Source organism: Podarcis filfolensis (assembly GCF_964270895.1).
Source record: "Podarcis filfolensis genome assembly, chromosome: 4".
Classification (NCBI taxonomy): domain Eukaryota; kingdom Metazoa; phylum Chordata; class Lepidosauria; order Squamata; family Lacertidae; genus Podarcis; species Podarcis filfolensis.
Genome location: NC_139607.1, coordinates 60,838,126 through 60,857,128, shown reverse-complemented (window position 1 = coordinate 60,857,128; position 19,003 = coordinate 60,838,126). Strand labels below are relative to the sequence as shown.

The 19,003-nt window shown below is 40.2% G+C and overlaps 1 protein-coding gene and 1 long non-coding RNA gene across 7 annotated transcripts in view; both read left to right on the top strand.

Annotated features, from left to right (window-relative positions):
* The window catches only part of LOC310761612 (uncharacterized protein), a 350,577-nt gene that overhangs the window by 27,082 nt on the left and 304,492 nt on the right, over window positions 1–19,003 (top strand). The gene's annotated exons all lie outside the window — the stretch shown is intronic.
* On the top strand, window positions 4,682–17,413 carry LOC310761627. Of its 3 annotated transcripts, XR_014547596.1 has the most exons (8): window positions 4,682–4,875; window positions 5,068–5,124; window positions 6,762–6,901; window positions 8,530–9,734; window positions 11,476–11,564; window positions 13,801–13,905; window positions 15,749–15,792; window positions 16,474–17,413. It is a non-coding gene; the product is annotated as an uncharacterized lncRNA (long non-coding RNA). The 3 variants fall into 3 exon arrangements; XR_014547595.1 differs by lacking the exon at window positions 6,762–6,901; XR_014547597.1 differs by lacking the exons at window positions 6,762–6,901; window positions 13,801–13,905 and having other exon boundaries at window positions 16,474–17,412.

Genomic DNA, 19,003 nt, shown 5'->3' with positions numbered 1-19,003 from the left:
TGCTGGGTGGGCTTTCCACAGGGTGGGTGCAACTACTGAAAATACCTTCTGTCTGGTTCCCTGTAGTTTCACTTCTCACAGTGAGGGAACCACCAGAACAGGCACCCCCAACCTTCAGCCCTCCAGATGTTTTGGACAGAATTCCTATCATCCCTGACCACTGGTCCTGTTAGCTAGGGATCATGGGAGTTGTAGGCCAAAACACCTAGAGGGTCGCAGGTTGGGGATGCCTGCACCAGAAGGTCCTTGGAGCTGGACCTCAAGGGGGTGGAGATGCTCCTTCAGGTATACCAGGCAGAATCCATGTAGGGATTTAAAGTTCAACACCAACAATTTGAATTGTGCTTGGAAATGTACTGAGAGCGCATGTAAATCTTTTAGCTCTGGTGTTATGTGGTCTTGGCAACTGCTCCCAGTCATCAGTCTAGCAGCCATATTCTGGATTAATTAAGTCATCTTCAAAAATAGCCCTATGCAGAGTGCATTGCAGTAGTCCAAGTAGGAATACAGTCCTAGTAGGGAATATATCACAGCAGGGAATATATCATTCTTCTAGTTGCATAACATATAGGCAAATGAATTTTGATGATGCAATATATTTAGACGTGCAGAATGCAGTACAATCCGTATAATACATATCCTTATTTGATTGAGCAGTCATATTTTCCCCGAACATTTATATCCTTCTTAAATATAAGTGAGGAGTTGCCATATTGCTCAAAATCATTACATTCAGATATTGTGGCTTTATTATCAAAATATGGGATATTCATGTAGTCTATTGTTCGACTCTATTCAGAGAAACCATTATGCCATTGTGCCTAGCTCACTGAACACTGACTGGTGACCCATAGAGAGACCATAATCTTAATGCCAGTGAAGGTGAAAGAAGCAGTTCTGAGGGACAACATTTTCATTAGAAAAAATGGCATATGGGGAAGAAGCCTCTTCTTCATGCCATGGCATTGTCTGAAATGGAGCCGCACCTCGCCGCTGCCATTTTTCCTTAAGAAATTCAAACACATTCCCTGTATCGTCTGGATTGACCTATATTCTATGCCTGGCAAGAAAGGCAAAATATACTGTTTCTATTAGAATTGCTAAAAAGCAGAGGATAGTTTCACTCAGGGACTATTGCTTCCTTCCCTGCAGTCCCAGTTCATTCTATTTTTCTCAGCCTTTATTATAATAACCAAAGTGATACTACCCATGTAATGGTTTGTCTTTGTTGAATCAAACACTTTTTTTCAATTTAGTACCTCCTTTCATAGTTTGTTGGTTGTAATTTGGTGCTAGAATATACATGCCCAAGCTAAAAAAAAATGCTTAAATGACAAGGACGTGAGTAAGTTATTAAAGCTGAGATAACGCCTTTAAAGCTATGTTAAGTCTTAATGATCAAAGTTTTATATTATAGTATGAAAACTTAATGCTTGCTTTGCTGCCTGTGTTAGAAACCCAAGAGGATCAGAACTATATGAAGTTCAGGACATAAAAGCTTTAGCAAGCAAGCAAGCGAGCGAGCAAACAAACAAACAAACAAACTGCTTTATAAATAAGTGAATGTTCCATTTCACCCACTATCAGGCCACTTTTGTAATCAAAAATCCCCTTTGGACTAAAACAATAGCATTATCTGAGTCACATCTCATCTCCCCATGGCTTACCCGAAAAATAATTATGGCAAACTGCACTGGAGTATAGAACCCCGTTAAAAATAAAAATAAAAAAATTGACAACACTCAAAGAGATAATCCCCATGATACTTCATGGTTGAACAAGATACTGCTCCCATTTCTGAACGAAAGCCATGGTTGAGGGAATTTTCCACTCATTTGACTTCTATATCGCAGGCCAATCCCTTTGACTTTCTTCTTCATCCTTAATGCCTCTAAAACTGCTAAAGAGACAGACTGTGGACTTAGGATTTCTGTGGCATTATGGATTTTATGGCATTTCTTTTATGGTGCCTTTTTAAAATACTTTGCAAGTATAGGTCAGAATCTAAGTAAGAAATTTAACAATTTATTAACTCTTAGCATGTAAACCGTACTCACATTCAGGACTGCTTTTGTATTATTTTATGGCTCTTACTACTAACATGCTGTGTTTTGGAATAGAGCAGCACAGTTCAATTTATCACAGACCCGGTGGTGAATATATTTTTAAACTAGAAACATGATGAGTTTTTGGTTGAATTGCTCTATCCTTAAGCTCTCCTTCGGCTTTTCCCTTCTGCTTTTGTCAGTGATTGCTGGTACACAAAACAATTATATACCCAATAATTCTATATTAGTGTATGTCTGCGTGTGAATCATGTTATAATCATTTTGAGGTATCTAATAAAATGCTATTCAAATGCTTTAAAAGGTAGAAATCCCATTCTCATTTCTAGTCCTGGATATCTTTCTCTTTCGGTGTTTGTTACTCAGTTATATTTTGTTTTAGCTTCTATACAAAATGATGACAATGATAGTACTAATAATAGTCTACTGTTTCCCCCCTCCATCAAAATAATAATTTAACAATATATTAAAGTGTTGTGGCTTAGATTCAAACACGGTAGAAACTTTACAAAGGAACAGCATGCAAGTTTGAGCTCTGGAAGCTGTAATGCAGGGAAGCCTTTTGGTTTAATGCATAGCTCTTTTCACAGAACCATGTTTTTGTGACAGTATATAAATTAATACACCCAGTGGTTCATTGCATTATCTGAAAACAATACATGACTTGGTGGGAAAATTTAGAAGCCTGATAGTAGGCATATAACACATCAAAAATTGGAATTTGCTTGGAATCCCTTGGAATTTGCTACTTTGTTAATCAGATTATTATTATTATTATTATTATTATTATTATTATTATTATTGTTGTTGTTGTTATTATTATTATTATTTTATTTGTATCACGCCCATCTGGCTGGGTTTCCCCAACCACTCTGGGTGGCTTCCAATAAAGATTAAAAATACATTAAAATGTCACACATTAAAAGCTTCCCTAAACAGGGCTGCCTTCAGATATCTTCTAAATGTCAGGTAGTTGTTTATCTCTTTGACATCTGATGGGAGGGCGTTCCATGGGATGGGAGCCACTACCAAGAAGCCCCTGTGCCTGGTTCCCTGTAGCTTTGCTTCTTGCAGTGAGGGAACCGCCAGAAGGCCCTCGGTGCTGGACCTCAGTGTCCGGGTTGACCGATGGGGGTGGAGACGCTCCTTCAGGTATACAGGGCTGAAGCCGTTTAGGGTTTTAAAGGTCAACACCAACACTTTGAATTGTGCTCAGAAACGTACTGGGAGCCAAAGTAGGTCTTTCAGGACCAGTGTTATATGGTCTCAGAGGCCACCCCCAGTCACCAGTCTAGCTGCCGCATTCTGGATTAGTTGTAGTTTCCGGGTCACCTTCAAAGGTAGCCCCACATAGAGCACATTGCAGTAGTCCAAGCGGGAGATAACTAGAACATGCATCACTCTGGCGAGACAGTCCACAGGCAGGTAGGGTCTCAGCCTGCGTACCAGATGGAGCTGGGAGACAGCTGCCCTGGATACAGAATTGACCTGCGCCTCCATGGACAGGTGTGAGTCCAAAATGACTCCCAGGCTGCGCACCTGGTCCTTCAGGGACACAGTTACCCCATTCAGGACCAGGGAGTCCTCCACACCCGCTCACCCCCTGTCCCCCAAGAACAGTACTTCTGTCTTGTTAGGATTCAACCTCAATCCATTAGCCGCCATCCATCCTCCAACCACCTCCAGGCACTCACACAGGACTTTAACTGCCTTCACTGGTTCCGATTTAAAAGAGAGGTAGAGCTTGTACCATCCAAATATTAATGGACACCCAGCTCAAACCCCCTGATGATCTCTCCAAGTGGCTTCATGTAGATGTTAAAAAGCATGGGGGAGAGGATGGAACCCTGAGGCACCCCTCAAGTGAGGGCCCAGAGGTCTGAACACTCACCCCCCCCACCACTTTCTGGACATGGCCGAGGAGGAAGCAGCAGAACCGCTGTATAACAGTGCCCCCAGCTCCCAGCTCCTCTAGACGGTCCAGATGGATGTTATGTTCGATGGTGTCAAAAGCCGCTGAGAGATCCAGCAGAACTAGGAAACAGCTCTCACCTTTGTCCCTAGCCTGCCAGAGATCATCAACCAGTGCGACCAAGGCAGTTTCCGACCCATGATGAGGCCTGCAGTCCTCACCACAGAGGATACAGAGGAGCCCCAACACAACAATTCTATTCATAGACCAGAACCGAAATGAGAGCCACTTGCTGGATCACAGCCTGCTACATCAAAGGTCCTGCTACAGGTCTGCCAACTCAGGAACGCAATTGAGGGAGCTAAGGTTGTGTGTGATGTCACAGCATTACATCCAGGCATTGTGCATGATGTCACATTGTGCGTGACACCTGGATGTCAGACGTGATGCCCAGAAGCGCTGTTGCACACAATGTCTGGGTGTTGCATGGCAGTTCAGCTTCCATGGCTGGCAGTTCCTCTGCCTCCTGCTGCTGCCATGGCCAGGCTGCTTCCTCTCCACAGCAAGAGAAGGCAGAGGAGAACAAGCCGCAGGGTTGCTGACAGTGCCACATCCAGGTATCCTGTGTGACAGCGCTGCATCTAGGCGTCACACAACATTGTGACATCACACATGGCATCGTCACATCACGCATGATGTCCAGACAAACATCAAGGTGGGCAGCCTCCCCATTGGGGGCCCCAAGGAGTTTCAGCTCCTAGGAGTGGGTGCTCCTATCCTGTTTCCCATGATAGTCAACCAGATGCTCATGAGACAACAGTCTTCTCTTGTTGCTCCTCCATACCTGGTACTGAGAAGGTTGCTGCCCTTGAAACCTAGAGCTTGAATGTAACCAATGTGAGTAGTACACTGACTTATTCTTCATGACTCAGTTGACAAGCCACATAAGCTGGAACCTCTGAGTATATACAGATATACAATTACAGAAATCTATACTCAATAGCAAAGACAAGCTGACAGAGTGAGGTTTTTCTTAAACAACAACAACTTAACTAATCTACATATGTTACATCTTTGTATTTTTCATAGCACAGACTATTCTCTAAAGTCAGATTTTCAAGGACAAAGAAGCTGTCAGAAAATGAGGTGCTATTTATTTATTTATTTATTTATTATTATTATTAGATACCGAGGACTTATTTTTATTGTTCCTATAGACTACCAATTGTGCTGAGAAGCGCATTAACAGAAACAGCTTGTGTCTTCAGAAATAATGATGTTTTCCTTCATATTTGGCATATGGGAATAATAATTTGTCAGAATATTTCAGTAAGAATGAGAAAAAGATAATGCTTTATGTTGCTGAGTCTTCTTTTAACGATCCTTTGCAGAAGCTTTGACAAAACCTTGGTATAAAATAATTATATCCAACTTGGACATGACTATAGACCTTATAGACATTACATTTGGCATAAATTAGAATATAAACACCCTGAGCACCCCAAGTCAATTTCGTTTCATCATTCTGCTTTTTAAGAATGGCCAGCCAGATGCCTCCAGGACACCCTTAGCCTTCCCTTGCTTTGCCCTTTAGCTACCCGTATCAATTTCTGATTGTGGCAAACAAACAAACAAATTTCTTTCCAGTAGCACCTTAAAGACCAACTAAGTTAGTTCTTGGTATGAGCTTTCGTGTGCATGCACACTTCTTCAGATACACTTTCTGTAACTGATTGTGGCAGTTTCATTTAGTTTTCATTGGCTAACAGCTGTTGATTGGCTTTCTCCTCTGTTAAATTGTTTACCTCTTTTAAAAAGTGCTAGTGATCATCTTGCGGTTGTGATTTCCATATTTTAATTAAACGTTGCATGAGAGAAAACTTTATTTTGATTGTCTTGAATCTACAGGCAATCAAATAATTTGGGTGGCTCTAAGGCTGCAATCCTAACAATGTTAGTACAGAAGTGGGCTTAGGATTGCGGCCCTAGTCAGCATTCTACAAACAGGTGCCCTGGAGTTGTTTTGGATTGAGTTCCAGTGGTCATGTGTGACGTTAACATAGGGGAGTGCTGGAGGTGAAATAGTTAAACAGGTTACCCAATCAGAACCCAGGGGGTGGAGTCAGAGGGACTATAAAACCAGCTCTGGGAGGGGCGAAGGGAGGAGTTTGTTGGGAGTTGGGTGGTTGGTTGGAGTGGGAGTGAATTGGGATAGAGTCTGTGGGTAGGTTGAGTTAGTGTAGCGAAATAAGCTGAGTCAGGAACAGTTAGCGGCTAGGAAGACAAGTAAATATCTGAGAGGTGGTTTAGTGAGTGAGAGCAGGTAGCGGAAGTTATAGGTCTGGATAGGCACCCCATGAATGTAATTGACCGATACCGTTTAGGAAACCACATGCTTGTTAAACTGCAATAAATAAACAGAAGTTTATGTTCCAATTTAACCCTGACTGGACTCAGTATTGTACCAGGTAGGGCCTGGGTGGTGGCAGCGAGAAATAAAGTGGCACAGGGATCAATAGTGAAACGTCCGGGGACCCTGTGTGATCATCACATCATGGATCATGAAAACTGGAGTCCAAAATATCTGGAGGGCACCAAGTTGCAGAAAGAAACCATAAGTTCCAGTATTATAAATCAAAGGAAAATGTTGCACGATGTCTCTACACTATTCATAATTTTATAAACTTCTATCATGCGTCCCTTTAATCTTACCCCCCCCCAAAAAAAGCCCTCATTAAATTTCCAATTTAGGCCAAGCAAAACCTGTCTCTTTATTCCTGCAGTTTCCTAGTTTTTCACCACACCATCTCAGATATCTCTGTGGTCTTCATCAGAGGCCCTTCTCTGTGCACCAACTTGAAGGAGAACGGGCCTTTTCAGTGGTGTCCTCCCATCTGTGGAATGCCGTCTTGGGGAGATGCAGGTGGCACCAACCTTATCAATCTTTCGATGCTACACTAAGACCTTTTTGTTTCGCAGGCCTTTGGTTACTTAATGTTGTATCCTATGGTGGTGCTTATCTTTTAGTAGGGAGGTAGAACTTGTCCTGATTAATATATTAATTAATATATTACTAGATGAGCTTTTTTTTGTATTTTTGATTGTTAATTGTTCTAATTTTTCTGGTTTAAAATTCCTTTTATGTGTTGTATTTTACCATTTTTATTGTATAAAGTAACTAATACATCATCAACAACAACAACATTAATTCCTGAAAACCCGTCAGTGCATTTCATTGATCTTTGCTGTATAGGGAAGTGGGAACATTCTTAATAAATAAGAATCTAGTTTGAGCAAGAATTTTTCGTACACTCAGCCACTGTTTTTGCTTCTTATCAGGCTGCACAAAAATTTGATCATTCAGTGGCTAATAATTTTTGCTGATAGAAAGTAAATAGGATAGACTCGGCTATGAATGATTATAATTGTCTATACCAGTGGAAATGTAATACCGAATTTGTATAAATTGAATTTGTCAGATTACCACAGTATCCCTACCTCAAATCATTTAGTCTTTCATTGTTGGGAAAGTCTTCCAAGCTAATAATGAACTTTGGTATTAGAAGTCATGGTAAGCGCTTACAAATTAATGCCACAATAAGAGACACTAATTGCTGTAACATGCCACTAGGGACGGGGCAGAAATTGGATTTGGTTTGCATTTAAAGGTGACCATAGCTGATTCATGATTTCCAAAACAATATTCAAGCTATCCTTCAAGTTCGCATTCCCATGAATTTTGCACTGCAGTTCTCCTACCAAGTAATGGGTTAAAAAAATGCGTATACATGGTAACCTCACACTGTTCCATGCTTTGTATAGACCCTCCTTTCTTATAGTATGCTTTCTTTTGTGGGTTGTCTAAATCTGTATAAAAAGATAGATATGCTGCAAGTCTGCTGAAATATATGTGCCTCATCTGCGCGTATTTGGCAGATACTATGGAACTTGCACTTTTCCAAGTGATACACAATGTAAGCTCTGTGTTTGTGAGGAGTCAGTATATTTGTGTGGCAGCACCTGGGGTTTAGATTCCCTGAATAATGACATTAGACAGGTGCCCTCACTATATTTATGATTCCTGCTGAAAACTTTGTTTTTATTTCAGCCAGTCTGCCCACATATTCTTGCCCCTATATTCTTGCAAAGATTTTACTGGTTTTATATGTGTTTTAATGATCATTATTTGTGTTTTAATGATCAGTATTTTATATATGTTGCTGTTTTTAATAGTTTTGTGGATTTTAGCTGTGTTTGATCTACAATTTTATTATGTACGCTGCTTAGATAGCTCTTTGATAAAGCAGTTTTTATAACTTCCTTAAAAAAATTTTTTTACGAGAGAGTTATATAAAGGAGTGAAAAGCTATTGTGGAAGCCTCTTACTTCTTTGACAATGCATTTGCATTATTCTCTGTTTCAAAGACCAGTTTAATACTGGTATGTTCCCCCTGCATTCTTCCTGGAAGTCTACAGCAGGAAATCTAGCAGAAATTTATGACATCTCTGCAGCTTGGAGGACTGAACTGCAATATTTACGTTTCCTTACAGATTCTTTTATTGGTCACCACTGGTCAACGCTCGAGTTGAAGTGAACCACAAATTCTATGTTCTGGCAGCAGTACAATTCCCAGGTGCTCATAATGCTATTTCCCACTTTGTGAGCTCTTGACTGGAGTCTTAACTGCATCTCTTTGTTACTGTCTCCCCCTATGAAATAAAAGCCCTGTGAAAAACAGCAAAGTGGTCCCTTGTCAACAATACCCTTTATTAAAACCAGTGCAATCTTTCCCAAAACATTCCTTGTTATTTTATTATTTATCTATTTAAAGATCTATTTAGAGGAGTGTTTATTTAAATATAATATCTATTTTAAGTATATAACAGTAGACTCTTAGCAATCTTTCTCCTTTCTGGTAAGGCAATAATGGCTGTATTTTTCACAATGAATCTTTTAATGATTGTCCTCACTTCAAATAAACCTAATATCTGTTTGAGTAATATCTGTTTCTTGCTCCAAAGGCATGAAATTAAATGATACCATTCACCTCATTTTGAAATTGTAGTTCATTCAATACACTCCAGATGGCACACAGTGATGATAAAATTATGCATATGCTGTTTTGAGGGATTGGCTATGCAAACAAAAGAACTTTGTTTTCTGAGGCTTTAGAAATCACCTTCACAAATTTCTCTATTACCTGCCCCCCACCAAAAAGGGGGGGGCAGCTTGGCCACTTTGATTCATTAAAATTTCCGATTTACCACTCTAAGTACAAGCCTAAATTTGTAATATAGAAAAAGGGACACAAGTTCACATGCTTAATCTATTAAACACAGAAGTCTAACATCCAAAATAAACAGCATCACTACAACCCAGTCCACCAATCCAGAAAGTCTCATTTGAACATTATGCACTTATATTTATTAATTATAGATATCATTAAGTACATTAATTTTTTTTAAGCCAGCAGTTCCTTGTCTACTCCTGGTAGGTACCACAACAAAGTTAAGGAAAGATCATACCTGACGACTTGATTGTGCTAGGAAGAAATGTAATTCCTCTCTCATCTGTTCTGCTTTATTTCCTGAGAACATAGCAAAAGGTTTCTCAGGCTGTTGAGCTGTACTGCCCCATTTTCTGATGTTTTAGAGGCAGAGGAAAGGCCAGAGATCAATATAAAGATCAAGTGCTTTGCATGTAGAAGTTTCCAAGTTCAGTCCCCGGCATCTTCAGTGAAGTGCTCAGCTAGCAGGTAATGGAAATAACCTCTGCCAGAGACTCTGGAGACCTTCTGCCAGTCAGAGGAGATAAGTGTGGGTTAGATGCACCAATGCCCTGACTCAGTATAAGACAACTTCGTATGCCCATATATAACAGTGCATGGCTCTGCATCTGTTTCTCAATTCATGTGAAAGTGTATGGTTTGAAAGTAGAGTGACTTGCTTCTCTCCAAGTCTTGAATACTTAATAGTTATGCACTAGAAAAAAGAAAAAATTGTAGAGTTTAGAGAACTGGAATATTATATTGAGAAACGGCATGAAGAAGAAGAAGAAGAAGAAGAAGAAGAAGAAGAAGAAGAAGAAGTTTGGATTTGATACCCCGCTTTATCACTACCCGAAGGAGTCTCAAAGCGGCTAACATTCTCCTTTCCCTTCCTCCCCCACAACAAACACTCTGTGAGGTGAGTGGGGCTGAGAGACTTCAGAGAAGTGTGACTAGCCCAAGGTCACCCAGCAGCTGCATGTGGAGGAACGGGGAAGCAAACCCGGTTCCCCAGATTACGAGTCTATCGCTCTTAACCACTATACCATGGATTCAACCATTGAGTCCTGCTAATGGAAACCAAAACAAGCTCTTCTGCTAACACAACAGGTCTTTTTGTTCCTTCTATACCTCTTCCTTCTATATCCCCCAAACAGTGCAGCAGGGAAAGGGAGGATAATTCCATACGACAAACTGAAATTATTGTGCTGGTGGGATGATTTACTTAACAGTATGGAGAATTGCTCCCTGCGATTCCAAGTAAACATAAGTGGGTGTGAGTGTGAATAAAGTTCAAGCAGTATTATGCTGGTGACACCTTGCCCCAAATTTCCTAATGCCTTCTCTCAGCACCTTCACATAGATATGAATAAAATTCATACAGATATGGAATAAAATTGGGGACACATCATACTCTGTCGTACTCCACAGTTCCATTGCTAGAGGACTGAGGCAAAGCTACCTAGTTCTCTCCTCTGAAACCAACCCTGAACATAGGAGTAAAACCACCATAAAATGGTGCCTCACAGGATACTGTGATCAATGGTTAGAAAAGCCTATGAGACATCCTGGAGAAGCAACAAGGTCACATTCCCTTTGTAGTTATCCACTAGATTCTGCCCCCAAACTGCAGGCTGCAATGGGTCAATTTAGGCTAGGAAAGATCCCCTGAAGAGTGAAGAATGACATTTCGAAGATGATAGCACTTGGTAACTTGAGTGACGGTTTTTCTAGAACAAATAAGGTAGAACGGTCTATAATATTTGGGAATCTAAGTGTTCAATCCACTGAGGATTCAGTTTTCTGCCTAAGGTAATAAGTTCAAAGGTATATGGTGAGCAAGAGAGGATCTTTTGTGCATATATCCAGTGGAGAGTCCTAATTTTTATGTAATGCTAATTTGTCTGAGTGGTAGCAGCACCTCAAGCATGGTATTTGCTCTGTCTGGGCTCTAAGCCAGCCAAATTAGGATGTTTCTTGGATGGTCTGAGTAGGTCAGCTGGGGCAGAAGAGGTCTGCATTTTCTGGAATTCTCATGCTGACGTGTATAACAAGCAAGAGGTTCCCTTATTATGAATGAATGTGGGTGGAGGTGATCAATTACATGCTACTGCTTTTTTGCATTATATATGTAGGCACGCTGCATTCCTTCCTGGGCAAACTGTGGCATCCTTAAAATGACAGCAAGGCTCAATAACAGGAATTTATGGTGTTGTGTTTTTGGTACTAGCTAAAGACTTTGTTTACCCAAGCCTTTGTTGGTCAATAATACCAGCCTTGTAGTACTTATTCTCTGGCTTACTGTGGAAGTAGATTCAGGTAGGTAGCCGTGTTGGTCTGGCACAGTCGAAATATATATATATATAAATTTTTCAATGTCCAGTAGCACCTTAGAGACCAACTAAGTTTGTTCTTGGTATAAGCTTTTGTGTGCATGCACACTTCTTCAGATACACTGAAACAGAAGTTATATAAGGGTCTGGTGAGTTCTATTTCAGTGTATCTGAAGAAGTGTGCATGCACACAAAAACTTAGAGACCAACTAGGTTTGTTCTTGGTATAAGGTGCTACTGGATTGACTGTGGAAGTAGATGTATTTATTGCTTTTAATGTATTGATTTTATGGAGATTGTATCTATAGGGTTGTGAACCATTCTAGATTTTTCAACTAAAGAGTGGGATATATACAAAGACTCTCAAAAAATAATAAATAAGACTACATTTTATACTAGCAGGGCTGATGTGACTTGTGGTACAAAACATCTGGAAGGACCAATTTGGCAAAGTTTGGCCCAGCTCTTCTATCAAGAAGCATATACCGTACTTGATATTTGAAGAATATATGTGTGCAGAGTTGTGTGTGTGTGTGTGTGTGCATCATACATCTTACTACTTCTAAAATGCAAGTGCACAGTATTTTCAACTTGCACTTACAGAGTTATTTAAACCTGCTGTGCTTTATCTGTAATGCTCTCAGACCCAGCACCTCAGTCCTAAGCATATTCAGCTGACAAAGTCCAATTGATTTCAATGGAACTACGTCCAAGTCAGTGTGTTTAGGATTGCAGCCTCAGTCATGCAAAATCCTGATAGCATTTTCTGGGACTTCAGAGCTACAGGATTATACTGTGTAGTCCAAATGAAATGCTGAAGGGTAGGAAGATGAGTGTCAGTGTTGGTTTCATGGTGAATAATGTTCCCGGAACATGAAACAAAATATCTCTGGGGCTCCTTCAATAGTAAAATCATTACTGCTGCCTTTAAAGAGTGACAAATTAATGTCTCCACTAACAAAAAGATTACCTCCTGTCCCCATGGCAACGACTCCTCCAAAGTACGGAAGCCTCAAGACAAATGGTAGTCCATTTAGCACAGGAAACGCACACATTCCAAATGGAGCTAGCAGGGGTTCTTCACCTACAACCGCCATTGCAATCCGCTGTATTTATTTTAGGTAGCTAGTTTTACCGACTCAGGAATTCCAATGAAATGCTCTTTTGTAAATGTACCGGTCTAGTTAAGAACTGCATTGTGCGAAGGGTGGAAAAGGTTTAGTTTCTTGTAGTTTCACACATTGATTCTGATGAACATTTCATGCAAAAAGAGTTTCTGAAGTAGAACATTTCAGAATTCATGAATAGTAATTGAGCCCTTTAGTTCTGCACTAAACTTAAATCCATTATTCTCCATTTAAAGCAGACACATCATGTTGCTCTACAGAACACTGCTCTGTCACTTCAATGCTTCAATTTCCCCCCTTCTTCTTCTTTTAGTGAGCTGGGCTAGAATATTAAGCATTCTTTGCTCTCAATATTCTTGCTGTGCTTGCCACGTTTGGATTCTATTTGAAATAGGCAAATAGCAATCATGTTGTTCATAAAGAATGGCTTGTATGTGTGCATATACCTTGCTTTTGGGGGTAAGGGCACACTATATGCCACATCTCAAATCTCTAGGAAGCAGCTTGCTTCAGCTCTGTGCTGGATGTGTGCATTAAAATGTAAAACATAATAAAAGTCACTGTCAGATTTCTGCCTTCCCAACCAAACAAATGGGCTTACTTTAGTGTCTGAGGCATATAGAATTTATCTGTCAGAAGGTAATTTAAAATGTCATGTAAAAACAAAGCCTAAAAGGAAGATTAACATTTTTAAAGGACGCATTTAATATTTATCATTTGGCTTTAGTGTTTGATTAAATGTAGCTATTATTGCCCTTCATTCACTGCAGACTGCAGCAGCCCTAAGCCCCTGACAACCTAGGAAGGGTACACTTCATGAACTAAGATAGCTGCTTTCTAATGCAATTCCTGATGCTAAAGATGTCTCACTGCCTGGGTTTAAATCATGCTAAGATTTCTTTTTTACATTTCCACACTAGAAGGGTTTTATGTTTATCTTGACCAACAAATCATGGAGGTGCTTAAGTGAATTATCAAGGTTTGAAAACCACTGTGGTCAACAGAGTGTTATACATAACAAAAATCTAGAGATTCCGGATCCCATTTCCCCCCGTTAGTCACAGTCTCTTCACATTTCAAAATCCATTTACAAAGGCTACCAGCAGGAATCAAACTGGACAGTCGTTTTCAAAGTGATATTCTCAGCTTTCCAGTTATCATATCTCCTGTACAGAGTTGTCTTAAGCGAAACACTGCAAGGTGAGTAGATACTGCAAGCATTTCAAGAATGAGTTTTCAAAGAAAACCAAAGAAAGCTAGAGGAACAGGCTGCTGACACTCTGTTCGAGCCAGCAAAGTGCAGAAGCTATCAGGCTCATACAATGGAGTTTTCCCAGCAACCCGCCTGCTCTTTAGTATATGTGTTGTGAACACCTGAAAATGAAGTATGGGAGCCCCTGTGACAGCTTGGGATGGGCACAGCAACAGGAGGGGAGGACCTGGTCAAGTTAGAATTCCTGGTGGAATTTTGCTCACCTTGAATGAACAAAAATACCCTTTTGCTACAGCCATGTATCTTCCATGCCTTGGGCAAAAAACAGCAGGGAGTAAGAGTTTGACCACAATCCAGCCCCAGAATTGCTGGTGAACCTGTTTCATTACAAATGTAGAATTCCATTTGCTATATAACATGTATCGTCCATCATAAAAAGATGAATTGAGAGAATAATGTTGACACGAAACCTTTATTTGTTGTGGGCTGGAGATATTACGTTATTGGATGCCAGTTAACATCATGTCCCTGGGATCTGACTCTCTGTCTTCAGAGGACTAGATTGGGGATTTGCAGAAAATATGCTAATGGGAAAGTATTTGCCCTCAAAGCTGGACTAAGATCTCCCCATTTACTCTGAAGCTCCGGAAAAAGAGAATCTCATTTTAGCAGCAGCTCTCCATTCTGAAAAATTAGTGTTGCTCTCCTCAGGCTCTATTCCAGAAGACCCAGCTGAGCTATGGTCAGAGTTAATGGCTAATGAAACAGGCTGGGACACATTAACTGAAGATGATTTCTCACTGGAAGTAGACCTTATCACCCAGATGGAGCTTTCTAAGTATGTCTAAGACAAGGGAGGCAGCCACTAGGAATATGAGTTCTTTTGGCCTTTGGTTAGATCTTGAACGTGCAGAAGAATTGTCTCTCTTATATGCTCTTAGCTGTTAGACCTTCAGTTTTCTCCCTTCTCTTCTTTGAGAAACGGATCTTGGAAGTGTATTGGATAATCTGCAGTGAGGAAAAAATATGGCTTACTGCCCCTTTTATATACATGCAATATCCAAGAAAACTTCTTAAAAATAGTCTATTGACAGTTCTTGACTCCAGTTCATTTTGCACATATAATTAGAGTCTGCTCCCCTATGTGGAGGGGATGAAACAAAAGAGGTACCTGTTGTCATGTACAAATTTGGGGAAGAGGTAATAATGTGAATTTCTGAAATAACAGCTGTACCAGTGACTTTAAACCCCAAACTGCATATTTTATCAATTTTGTATGAGTCAAGTAGGGACTTAATATATAAACCACTAATCTTTTTTTTATTAGCTGCTCATTTACCTATATGAAAGGGCTGGAAGGAGTACTCAAGTTTTTCTTTAAATGTTTGGTTCAATAAAGTAAGCTTTCTTCTAATTTCTGACGAAATGCCATAAATGAAGGGTATATGTTCAAAAATCCCATAGCTTTCAGAATCCAGACCCCTACAATTGAAATAATTACAAAATGAAAATAAATACATTACTGACATAGCAAAATGGCTAGAGTTACAAAAACATTTAGAAGGCCAAGCATAGTAGTTTATGAAACTATTTAGTATGCAAACCATGGTTATTAATGGCAGTTCACAAACCACAGTAGGCAATGCTTTGAGAATGTAAAATTACAGCTTGTATTAAAATGAATGCTAAATCCGGATCTCAGAACTGAAGTGAATAGTTTCCACACAATATTTGAATAGATGTTTAACTAGAATAACATGATTTGGGGAGCATTTGCATGTCTCAAAAAGCTGAAACTGGACCTTATAGTCTGGATTTTCTTCTCTGCAGAGGTCAAATCAGTGCCTGTTTGAAAAATTCATGATCCAGAAAAGGTAATTTTTAATGAATATTTATGATATGTCTTTTCTTATCAGAGCTGTGCAAGTTTCCTGATGCTTCCCACAAAGGTTGCTTTCTGGGTTTTTCTTTTTTCTTTTCAAGAAAAGAAGCATGTGAATTGAAACCAGCAATATCTCCATTTTAGTTCACCTTGGCCCTAGTTCCTCACAATTATTATTAAGCTGCATGGCTGCAGAGTTAACTTTCTGAATTTTACTCATTGAATTACTGAAAGTCAAAGAAAGATTTCAGAATCAGAGCCCAGGCCTTATGCTGTGATTTCAAATGCTCAGGGAACGAGGGATTTAAATTGCTATGCCACATTCACCCATTTCCATCCTCTAGCAATCTCTTTTAGTTGCTAAGATAAGGAAGAGACCAGTGTGACCACTGAGTTATAAAAACTATAACATTAAGGAAGAAGATCATCTGTACCATTTGAAGCTGCCATCAGTCCCAACACCAGTCTTCATTAGAAGCTATATCAGCGGTGCTGTTTAGCTGACTGCAGCCTCTGGGAGCTTGTGACCAGCACTTGTAAATGGGGGTTTGTGAGGACATTTTGAGGGGAAAGCTTGGAGTGCTGTTTCACAGTGTACATAGGACCAAGAGACATGAACAGTGAGGGAGCTGCTTATTCCAACACTTATTCCATGTTTGTCTTCCTGCCTGAGAATGTGCAAAACTAGACTTGCAGCAAGTGTGAGCTGGTTGCCTTGCTGGAAGAGAAGGTACAGTGACTTGAGGCCCACCTATCCACACTTCAAGCTACTGAGCAAGATGAGGGATTTCTTGACTAAGCAGAGTGGACTGTCCTGGAACAGTGACACAGCTGGGCTGCCCCTAGGGAGGAGGAAGCTCTTCCATTGCAGGAGATGAACCCCTGGATGAACATGACACACAGACACTGATTATGGGCCAGAGGAGCAAGGGCAGCAGTTACAGAACTCAGAATACATCAAGGAGGCTATGGAAGGTACAGTGTACAGAATGATTCCTACTGCTTCCCAGAAGAAGAGACGTGTGCTGGTGGTAGGTGACAATCTACCGAGGCAGATAGAGGCAGCAGGATATTTGAAGTTGTACCTCGCCTGTTTTGTGAACAATGAAACGAGAAACAGGTTTTGGGGACACACACACACACACACACACACAGAGAGAGAGAGAGAGAGAGAGAGAGAGAATAACTGCCTTTAAGAATTAAAATATAGACATAAATGACTTTTAGCAATTACAAAGAGAATATATATTAAAATACACATTGGACTATGGTTGAACACTCAATTAAAATGACTACTAGCCCCGGGTCTTTGCCAATTAATGTGTGCTGTGTCTTGGGCCTCTTTCCACAGATTTGAAGCCTTTCCTCCACAACCCCAGTGGAGTTGATGGGGGAAAGATCTTTAACAATGTTCAAAAAACTATAATGCACTGCATCCCTATCAAATGAATCTTTGTTTTATAGCTAATCAAGCCCCAGCCCTATCAAGAACCCTTTGGGATTTCATTCTTAACTACTGTAAATTAGTTTCTCCTTTAATTGATAGCAAGAATGACTAGTCCTATTTAGCAAATCATTGCCAGAATGATGAAGCATGGGCTCCAGTGTGCACTAGTTCAATTTCCGCTGTCTATCCTGTTAACCTGCAATGGTACTTTCAAGCACATCCTGCAGCTCAGCTTCTGCTGACTGGGCTCTCCAGATACCATTCTGTAGACTCAAATGAAACATAACCCCAATTTAGAGCGAATCATTCTCGACTACGGCAAACTGTTTCCAAAGTGGAAACAATTCCATAATCAGGACGTTGACAATTTGGGTTGGTTTGATTTGATGTAGATAAGCAGCACGGCAGGGGGTTGACTGCCTGTTTTGCTAAAAGATTTTTTTTTGCTAAAAGATTTTTTTCAAAGTTGCTTTCCTCCTCCTTAAGGTTTTGCACACCCTAGGATATTTGGCTGCTTGTCCATCTTTGCCCGTTTTGTTTTTTGAAGCAAGAAAGAAATTGGCACACAAAGAAATAAATACCAAGTCTGTCTCTAAAATGTAAAGGTCATCTGAATTATTGTGGGAGAAGAGTGACATAGCATAGTGTGTGCAATACCTTTAATGATGGATACTTAGAGCACCTTTCACCAACTTGGTTGCTGCGCCTGCTGTGACCTTTCATGGACAAAATGGCCTTGACACTGTCACAGCTCAGAGGACTACTTTGGGGCTTTATGTGGTGCTGACACCACCAACTTACTTTCTTTTGTGGGTACCTGCTGTGGATGGATCAGTACACCCACATTTTTTTTCTATGCCTTTGTAATGTACGGGATAGAATAATTCAATGCATGTGTAGGTATGGCTATGAAAAGGGTTCAGAATTTCAGCTGATTCAGAAAACCGTCCCAGTTACTAAATGCTTTTAAAATTTTCCTGGGTTTTGTATGCGTGTAAGAGCTTTGTTGACCTCTAATTCCTTTTTGGGCACAATTCATAGAAATGATCTTGAACCATACAGGACATGCAGCCAACTTATCTGAAGGGCTGTCTTCTTCAATACAAACATGAGGTGTCCCCACTTTGAGAAGTTAGGTAGCTACAATGATGGGGGCCATCTTAGCTGCCTGTGACACCACTGTTATGGAACACCCTCCCTAGACAAACGAGTATCAGATTTATTGACCTTTATTATATATTATGTTGCTAGTTCTTGTTTTTGTTTTTCACAGCTTCCCAACTGGAGAAATGTACAGATCTCACAAGGCGAGGGGGCATAATGGGGAGAAGAAAGAAGCAAAGAGGTGGAGGCTCTTTTGTTTTGATGGACATATCTAACTTTCAATCATAGTTAATTCTTTCTCCAGAGTACTCCAATCACAGTGATTTGAGGAATAAACAGAGTTGTTCTTCACGTATTATGCCATTCTCCCCTGAGGGTATAAGCAGCAGAGTTAGACTATTGGAATTTTTCTTTTTCCTAACAAACAATTAAAAATCATAGCGCTCTCTTTCTTTTTCATGGAGAATACATCCAAGAAGGGGGAGAGGCCTTGAAAAAAACCCACAATGGTGACTTCTCTAGTTTTTAAACTGAAGGTAAACTTACCATGCATGGTAGCGTTTGGACTTGTTTGCCTGAACTTTGGCAAGCTTCTTAGCCAGGGACACCTCTCTCATGTCTCCAGTTTTTAGATTGATTGACCACAAAAAAA